This window comes from Cavia porcellus, unplaced genomic scaffold, assembly GCF_034190915.1.
Source record: "Cavia porcellus strain 051 isolate PalLab524CR breed Dunkin Hartley unplaced genomic scaffold, mCavPor4.1 scaffold_23, whole genome shotgun sequence".
NCBI classification, from domain to species: Eukaryota; Metazoa; Chordata; class Mammalia; order Rodentia; family Caviidae; genus Cavia; species Cavia porcellus.
The window spans coordinates 23,960,320-23,970,329 of NW_026947506.1; the positions used below are offsets into that span (position 1 = coordinate 23,960,320).

General features: G+C 37.7%; 1 long non-coding RNA gene across 1 annotated transcript; it reads right to left on the minus strand.

Annotated features, from left to right (window-relative positions):
- Window positions 1-240: 240 nt before the first annotated feature.
- LOC134472353 (uncharacterized) lies at window positions 241-5,653 on the minus strand. Its single transcript, XR_010042163.1, has 2 exons — window positions 5,482-5,653; window positions 241-3,186 (listed from the first exon to the last, which is right to left on the minus strand). It is a non-coding gene; the product is annotated as an uncharacterized LOC134472353 (long non-coding RNA).
- Between the last annotated feature and the right edge of the window lie 4,357 nt (window positions 5,654-10,010).

Below are 10,010 nucleotides of genomic sequence, written 5' to 3' on the forward strand. Positions count from 1 at the left end.
AAAATATACAAATAAATGTGTGAACACACACACACACACACACACACACACACACACACACACACACACATACGTAGCTACATACATGGCTGTAGTGCAGAATAACTCAGAACTCCTGCAAATGTGCCCACTGAGTCTCTCCTTGTTGCTGAGTATACTAAGTAGCAAACATTTTAAACAATGCATGGAAATGATCAAGGAACACATTATTGACCATGTAATAACAATGATAACTGAGAGTTATAATCACTTGCCATTATTGTATTTAATATCATATCAAGACAATGCTCCAAGATACATAATGTTCGTACCTTTATTTTATAAGCAAAGAATCTGAGATATAAAATATTCAAAGCTCTGTTGCCAGAGTCCATGATCCTTAGAACACTGAGAACATATTTCAAATTACTTTCATGAAAACTCTGAAAAACAAATTATTGTTCATATTTTCCAGAAGAGTTACTTACAGGTAGCCATTTGAAACTAATGGATTTTGCCATTCTCACTTTAAAGATCTGGTAGTAAAAGCAAAATAGTAACAAAATACATTTTATATGCAACTAGCAAAGAATAGACTGAGAAAAATATCACATTACAAATTTGGTCTCAATGCCTATACCAAAAGTTTTAAATGAATGTAGTCTTCCCAGACATCAAATACTTGCCTAATATTTTATTAATAAAGTTGTTTTTAAGTAACCATGGGGATAGATTCAGATACCAGAAGATGCCAGCGTACACAGATGTTCAACTCCCTTATATGAAATGGGGTTTGTGTGTAACCTATGCAATTTTCTCATATATTTAAATCAACTCTAGTTTGCTTATAATATCTAACACAGTGTAAATGCTATGTTAATAGGTACCACACTGCATTGGTTAAGGAATAATGATATAAATGTTTGTGTGTGTCCTAAAGATGCAATTTTTCAAGTATATTTGGTTGGATGCAAAGATGGAAAATCCATGGATAAGGAGACCCAGCAATATTGCTGTGTGTCAAATTGTGCTAGTCAGATTTTCCAGGGTTATATCTTGGCTTCCCCTGCATTCATTTCTTTGCCTAATATAGTTGCCAATGATCAGGCAGTACTTTGCTGCCTTGTATGAAGATCTCACAATCAGAAATAACAATTACGATAATTTTTAGAATGATGCCTAGAGCCTACTGCTCATCTTCTGTTATTTACCATCTTGTCGTATTTTACATGCTGACAATTGAAACACAAAAAGTATCAGTCTTTATAAACTTGTATTTACTGTTCACTCATCTCAATAGTTTATAAATTATTGTTTCTGAACAATCTCAAAACCCAATATGACTTGGAGTAGGGAGGCTTCCAATGGAATACTAAGCAGCCTGAGTTATTACACACTATATAGAGAAAAAAAATTCCCTTTCTAAATTCACATGAAGAGTCATTTCTTTTTTACAGAAGTAAAAAGATTTTCAGAAACGTACTTCTTTTGGTGTTTTATGGACGTGTACCACTCAAAAATGAGACCTTATTGGCCCCATTTGCTGAGAAGTGTATTGTTATTCCTTAACTATATGCTCAGAAATCTATGCACATGCCTGAAATCTACTGTCCTTTTAAGACTTCCTTGGACTAAATTTTTTTTTTTGTGATTATAGATGATTACATTAATTCTTGAGAGTTTGGAAAGTTTAAGCAAGAAAAAATAGAGATATCAGAAAGAATAGTTAGAATTTTTTTTAATTTTGTATTGAAAGTTTAATATCAAGTTTCTTCAATGGCAAACAAAGAATTCTGTAAAGATATAGTTACTTTTCTTTTTAACCTGAAGGCCTAAGATAGCCAGGTAAATGGAATTCAAAGAAACACATATTGTTCATGAAAATCAAGGGTTAGCAGGGTGACAGAAATAAGATCATTTCACAAAATAGTTATTTGTGGTTTTGCAAAATCCAGCCACTGCTCTGAGCAGCCAGCAGTCATAATGGAAAGGCCACTGTTCAGACCAACAGCTTGTAGGAAATGCCTACCCCAGTACAGAACTTTGAAATGTTATCGTATTTCAAAGCAGTTATCTTGTTTCATCCTCATAACAACGTTGTGAAATAGAATTCATTATCCCTTTCGTACAGATAAGAACATTGAATTTGAGAGAGGTTAAATGGTTTTCGCAAAACCACAAGACTGATACATGATAACGGAAGAAGAAGTTCTAACTTTTGACTCCTAAACTGATGTCTACTCTGTTATGCTTGGCTGCTTCCTTGTGATGGTGACTATGACTTTTATGATAAAGACAATGTTTATTGAGCTCTTACTGGGTGTAGGATATTGCTCTAAGTGCCTTCCAATCTTTGCTTCGTTTAATAACATGATGTAATAATCCCAGGAAACTTCACCATGCTGCATTTACAAATATATATTTCCCTTTGGCATTGTGCAAAGTTATCACCTTCACGGTTCTGGAATCCAGAGAATTTATGCTACATTATGTGAAATGCTAGACAGAAGCATAGAAGCAGATGGCCGCCCTGAGGCCCAGACAGTAGAAAATGGACCTGATTCGAGAGGAAAAATCAGTATTGTTTCGCATAGTAAAAACAAAACAAAACAAAACAAACAAACAAAAAAAAAAAAAACAGGGTGGTATTGCTTGCCCAACTCAAGCACATTCCAAACAAAGTAAATGAAGAATTTCTCTCATCTTTTCTCCATGTGCTGATATCAGGAATTACAGCAATCTTTTAACTTGATTCTAGATAGACCCTAAGGACTAGTGATAGTCTGTTAACTTAAAATTCCAATTTCAGTTGTTTCTATACATTTATTAAAGAACAATACATTTTATTTTAGCTAAAGATGGTAACATTAATTTTAATAATGGCTAATAGCTTTAAGTATAAAAATGAAACCTACTCCATAAAATATCTGAATTTTTTTTCCAATATTTTTGCCTCTTCTCTGACCTAGGAGTATTTGATAGCTTTTGACATGGAATTATCATTTGCATCAGACAAGTGTCGTGCCTATGTCCCATACTTCCAGCCCATCTTTTCATCAACCACTGTCACAACAACCAGCTTCAAAGTGGTGTAACTTCAGGGTCCCCAGCTCCTCTGCATGCACAGCTCTCAACGGTTCTCTGGGACATTTTGATCACTGCTTGCGATGCTCACGGGAACCTGGCCAGCGTTCACATGGCCTGAGTCTGCAAGAGAACCAATGCTCTTGATCAGTGTGGAAAGGGGTGGATAAAAGCTCTTCTCTTTTATTTCTCAGGGGGAAATTCTGGGGCAAATTCTGTTAGGCTTTTCCAAGGGCCCTAGTGCAAAGGAGTTCCAAATGCCCTTAAGATGGTAAGTCCTTTGCACTGGCTTGAACCCTGCTGTCTCAGTGTTCCTAACACTCTTTTCTGTTTGCTAGTATCACTTTCTAAAAGAAACTGCCTGCACGAGGTCCCCTGGCTCCAGCTCTCCTTTCAGGACTAACTCGTGCAGACTGGTATAATTTGGGTTTTAATTGCCCCCTAAAGGTTTTAAACCATTACAGCTTTGGAGGTGAGAGAAACTTTAAGAGGTGGGATTTGGGGCAGGCTGTGCCCTGTAAGGGAACATTAAAACCCTCTTCCTCTTCCTCTCTTTAACCTTTGGGCCAGTTTTGTCCTGACATACCCTTCTGTCATAACGTGCCGCCTTGCCCAAAGTAAGAGTCAACCCATTTAGGACTGAAACCTTCAAAAATGTGAACCCAAATAATTTATTTCCGCGTAAAAATGGATAATTTCAGATATTTGTTATAATAATGGAATGTTGGCTAACACAGATCCTGACAAAGGGGTACTGGATGGTGATCTCTTCCTAAATGGTGTTAAGGGCCACTTTGCTGGTATATGGCTAGTGGTGATATTTCTGACTTACAGTAATGACACCATTTCAAAAATTCTCTGGCACCCGAAAAAGAAGAGGTACAGTTTAAACTGTCAAGTCTTGGTCTCTGACATTATGTAGTACTGGATAACTAAAAGGTTAGTAGAGTTGTTTGCTTCCATTAAGTAATTTAAAATTTTTTAAAATGCATGAATAAAATGGCTCAGAGTGACACCAGTCAACTCACAACATGCTGTGGAATCTAAGGCCCTCTGCGGTGGCGTTTTAAACTAATTAATTTTGCAACTTCAAATCAGAGTCTGCTGAAAACCAGGCTGAGGACTTAATGATAAGGATTGCAGAACAAAAAAGTGAGTTCTCACTAGGATGAGAGTTCTCTCTATGGGAAAACCAGGCTTGAGAGAAAAAAAAAAAAAAAAAAAAAAAAAGAGTGGAATCAACCTCAGGACCAAAGATGAAGACTCTTGCTTGAACGAGTCTAAGAATGTTTACTTCTAAATTAGCTTGTAGGCTCCAGGCCAGCAAAGTGGTCCTCTCCCTCCTGCTACAGCACAGCAGGCTTCTCTTGCCTGGGAGTTTCTAAAGACTTCAGTTGGGCAAGTCATCATCCTTAAGATATCCTGAGAGCTCTCCTTGTTTCTCTTAGGTTACCATGCCGCTCTACCTGAGCAGCAGGTCAGAGAGGAGCTCGCACAGATTCGGGGAAAATTAGAACCCAATACTGTAGGAACTAGGTATACTCAGGGCACACCTGTTTACAATTTATGATGCTGGCACCCTTTTATGCTCCAATTTGTCTTCATTCAGAATGAAGGTGAGTTTCCTGCAGCATGAAGCAGTGGGTGATCATCCACTGAGGTTTCTTCCACAGATTGCGGAGGTCTTTGGAGAATTTACTAGGTATACAGCCATGATAGAAGGAAAGAAATGTATACTCATTTCAAACTTAATGTTTGCCCTAAGCAACTGACAAGAATCATCTCTGGACAATGTATTGAAAAATGTGTGCACAATCCAAGCATGTTTGAAATGCACTGAAAAGTGAAAATATCAACATGATAAACTTTGCAAAAATAACATTTCAAAACCACACATGTATGGGTATATTTGTGCATATGCATAATACATATAATACGTACATTATACATTCTTGCACATACATCTATGGATTGTGTTAATTCTCAGAATATATGCAAATGAAATTAAGGATTATTGTTTTCTTTTTCCTTTTTTTCACTTCTGAGGACTGAATCTAGAGTCTTCACTTTGAGATAAATTGGCAAATTTTTTATTTGCTGTTTTCATTTTTGAGAGTCTCACTAAATCAGCTAGTTGCCCAGGCTGGGCTCAAATTAATAACTTTCCTGCCTCAGCCTCTCAGAAGGCAGGGATTACAGTCATGTTCCACAATGCTTGGCCTATTCTTTTCTTTCTCATTGTTGTTAAAACTTCATTATCTATTTCTTTAATTGAGAAGAAGTAGATGTAGTTTGGGAGAAGGGCTCTGGGTCCAAGGCTGATTTTGGATCTCTGAGAATTTACTAAAAATTAATCAAGAGTATGCAATGCACAAAGACACAGTGAATTAAAATATTTTGGTAGATTATTGTACATACTGTGCTGGTTAATCCTGCATTCCAGCTAGACTGGATCAGCGGAGAGCTGGTGAAGCATTATTTCTGGTTGTATGTGTGTGGTTGCCTCTGGAAAGGAGAGCCCTTGGATCTGTGGAGGGAGTAAAGACAGCAGCCCTCAGGAAGGTGAGTAGAAATCAGGAAACTCACTGAGGATCTGAACAGAACAAACAGGAAGAAGAAATGTGTTTTCTTTTTTGGAGTTTGGACATCCATCCTTTCCTGCCCTCTGTCATATATGCTCTAGATTCCTGGGCACATTCTGCATCCAAGATTGAGAATCAGGACTCAGCCTTTGGGCTCCACTGAGTCACACAATCAGTTCCCTGTAATCCCTTCCCTGATTTGGGCTACTTTTCACTGTAGGAGCCTTTCTGATATTCCCAATTTCAATTTTCTGTAAATCCTGGGACTTCTCAGCTTCCTTCATTCCGGAAATAAATTTCAGTAATAAGCCCCAGTGTTTTCCTCCCAGAGAACCCTCACACATATACTTATCCTGTGATTCAACTGGGAAGACCAAGGTAGCTTGGGTGACTAGATTTCCTAGTTTTCCCACAGTGGCTTCCATTTGTGCTTGTAGTCCTAGCCTAATTTTCAACAGTAGTCCATTTTTCTCCCGGAAGTGTTGATCTAGGCAGTGAATTAGTGATTATTCAACAGCTACAGATCTGAAGACAAATACTATGGCTAAAATCTTACCGTATCCACACGTCAAATAGGTTAATTAAACAGACTTGAGTTTTCCCATCTGTAAACAGAACTAAGATAAGAATATCACCTGGATCCCACAGTTGTTACAAGGATCGTATACACTGCTTAATTAATCAGATACTTGGCACAGTATGGCTCACAGTTATTGCTCAATAAGCTTTAGCCACTTCTTTTTCAACGATGTGGTCTTTTCCTGATTTAGAACAGGTGGTACAGGAGTTCTTCTCCCCGTTCTAAAGCAATATCCCTCAATTACCCCATTCATCCCCTCCATGTGCTGCATCTACTGTCGGTCACCCCTTAGGGAGTCCCCAAGATATTCATAATTGAGCTTTTCCCCTCTTATCGGAGGTGCAGCCATTTGGCTTCCTTTCCAGTTCCTCTTCTAAGCATGTCACTTCTGAAACAAACTCCATCGTTGCCCACTAATTTAAAGCTAAATTTTGAAAATAGCTTATCGTTAGAATTCACAGGAAGTCAGATCCGTCACTCAGGGAGTGCCAAGAAGGAGGATGCTGGAACTCTTCCTAATCTATCTTCTGTTCTCTTCTGAGTGGGCGTTCAAACTTGAACACCCTGCGTCTTGGCCAGAAAGGTTTACCTCTGGAGGGGAGGTTAGCGAAATTGTAGCTGGGAGCAGACGACAGTGTGGAAGTAACATGATGGTCCTGCAGTATCAGAGTTCCTGCGGCGACTGAGATGGCAGTGGAAATGATGCTTTAATTGTCCTCGACACTGTAGCTTAGTTCACGGAGAACAGAAAACTATTATTTAAACAGATGGCAAGCCTGCCCATCCATAACCAGACATTTAATGAGATAAAACAGGGCAGCCAGGGTTGTAGGTGTGTGAGTCCAGGCCGTTTTGGAAGCCATCAATTTAATTGCGCTTCTATTTTTGTAAAATCTGTTCCCAAATGCTTATTTTGCCCTCTATTCTACCTTTCTTCTTTCTCTTTATTTTTGTCTTTCTTGCCTTTCTGGTGTTTGGGGCACTATCAGGCAAATGCTTCTTTTCCTGACTCCCAGTGCTCTTAGTTTTCAATTGGAAATATAATTGGGGCAGCCTCGGGAAGCTCAAAGTATATGGCTTGGATGTCTGAGGGTCCTGGGTGTGAAACTCTGCTCAGCTTTCAGTGTATACTTTCTCTTTCTGGACATTGTCGTTATAATTCAAAGCACATTCTTGAAGTTTGAAAAAGGCAATATGTGAAAAAAAATCTCAAGCTCTTAGGAGGTGCTCAATAAAAAGCAGCACTGCAATTATTATTACAGGCAGCTTTTTAAAAGTGTGTTACATTGAGGGTCCTATGAATCACTCTTCCAATTCATCCCAACCTTTGGGGTAAAAACCAGGATCAAGTTCAAGCAATGATTATTATACAGTAGAGTCAATACTATTTCATTATTGTTTTCTTCTTGGCCCTATGTGAGTTTCTTCTGCACTACTTAAAAGAAGACACAGAACACTCATAGACTGACCCCAATTGGTAAATAAATCCTATATATTCAAGACACTTAGGATCAAGCCTATGAAAGTGGACATACATAAAGACAGAAGGATAAAGAGGTGCAGTAAGCCAGGCATAAGTCATGGCTCTTGTCTTCGGATTCCTCTGATTTGGATGGTGGGCTGCTGCTAAGCTCTGAACTGTAACACGGCCTGCGTTCTAGCAGGAGTGCCTCTGCCTGTCCTCATTAGATTCTCTTCTGAGGAGGCTTCCAGACCATAAACACACCCCCATAGACCAGGCTTGGTATAAGTCACCTTTCACAGAACACTATTACACCAGCTTGGTTTACGAACCAGCATCATTTCAGCAATAGTGAGTACTGTAGATAAAATGTTGACTTTAAAAACCTGTAGTTTTACTAATATTTTAAGAGTTTGGGGAATCATGGCCATTAGCATTCACATTTTTATTTTTTTATGTTTCATTACAGAAAAGAGATTTGCGTATGTCATCTTTCCAATTCCTGATCTCAGGTAAAACACAGCAGTTTATCTACTTAATTTAGTTGTAATCTATGCATGACATTTTCAGGCTAATGCTGATATCTCTGTGAAATGGGACAGTACCTTTCCAAAGGCAGAGAGGAATTTGTAAGGCCTCAGACACCAAGGCAAATGTATTTGGGGACCATGCAGCAACATAAATGGCAAGAGAGAATGGTAAAGTTGGTGAGTAAACAGGTGACAGCAATCATTCTGTAAAGAAATTAAAATTTTAAAAATTAACATAAAAGCTAAATGTCTCTATAGACTGTTTGGTCTAAAGCTTTTATTTGCAAACCCTGCTTAAATAATTCAATATAATGCACACAATCTAGATTTTTATTGCAAAGTATTTCAAGCTTTGTTTACAAAACACAGCATGTGACTTTGTTTTCAAAATTGTGCTAGTTCAGTAATGCTCACTTAACTTTCACAAATACTGCTATTGCTTCTACTCATTTTTTTTTTAATATTGAGGTTCTTACATTGGCTAAAACTCATGGAGTAAAAGGTGTGGCAGGTTGAGAGATAATTAACTGATTATAGATGTTCAAGAACTTGAAATTTATCTGAGAGCATACAGTACATCTCTCAACATGGAATAAACTCATTTTTCAAGTATTAACTCACCAAACATTCAAAGAGAACCTCCGTGTGTGAGACCTAGTATATAAGACAGGACAGTACAATTTTAGATGTGAAGGATTTCTTTGGAATGACCATTTAATGTTACCCTCCATATCTAAACAACAGTATGAACACAGGGTAGGTGGTCAATAGATATTTGCTGAACAACTAAATGGACAGATCATTGACAGTCTAGTCAAGAGAACTGAAGTGGTGAGATTTGCTTTCTATATAACACACAAAACACTTCAGAACTATAATGGGTAGCTATCTTAGCTTCAAATAGACATTCTGAATTCATCAGGCTGCTTCGATTTGGAAAAAGATGCCTCTTTAATAATTCTACCAAGGGTAAGCAGATGGTCAACAACTAATTTGAGTTCATTTTTATTCTTTGAATAATGTAAATGTTTCAACCTATGTCATCAAATTGGCTGTTTGGGCTTAGATTTTCCACTGCTTCCCAGAAAAACCATCTTATTTTTATTCTTGCTAGGCTTTGTTTTTTTTTTTTAATTAGTCTATGTTTATAATATACAATAACTACATTTAATTTGGGGGGAAGAAGTAAATATGCACATCTCATCTTGATCACCTGGATCAAGGTGGCAACTACAATTTGGATGTTCTATCAGTGTGTCCCCAAAAGGTTCATGAGCCAGAAATTTTGTTCCTTCTGTAGTGGTGTTAAGTTAAGAAAACTTTAAGAGGTTGTGCCTAGTGAGAGGCCATTAAGGTCACTGTCCTCCAAGTGATTAAGTAGCTCTATCATGGGACCATGGATATTTCTTGAAAGAGAGTTGTTATCCAATAAAAACAAGCTGATCCCTGTGACTCTCTCTGATTTCCTCTTCCCTGAGTGATTTCACTGTCTCACGTTCATTCCCATCACTGCAATACCGTACACCAGGGAATTCTCATCAGGACTGAAATAATAATGACTCTATGTTTTTTAATCTCCGTAACTACGACTTAACTCAGCTTTTGTGTATAAATTACCAAGTCTCGGGTATTTTGTTACAGAAATGAAAAACAGGCTAATAGAATGGTTACTATTGTATTTATGTGACATATAAAATCATTGATGTACAGAAAGAACTAGCAACTTACATCAAATCACACACAAAGTATCAAGGACTTTGTGGATATCTGCAATTGATTGATTTTATGTTTTG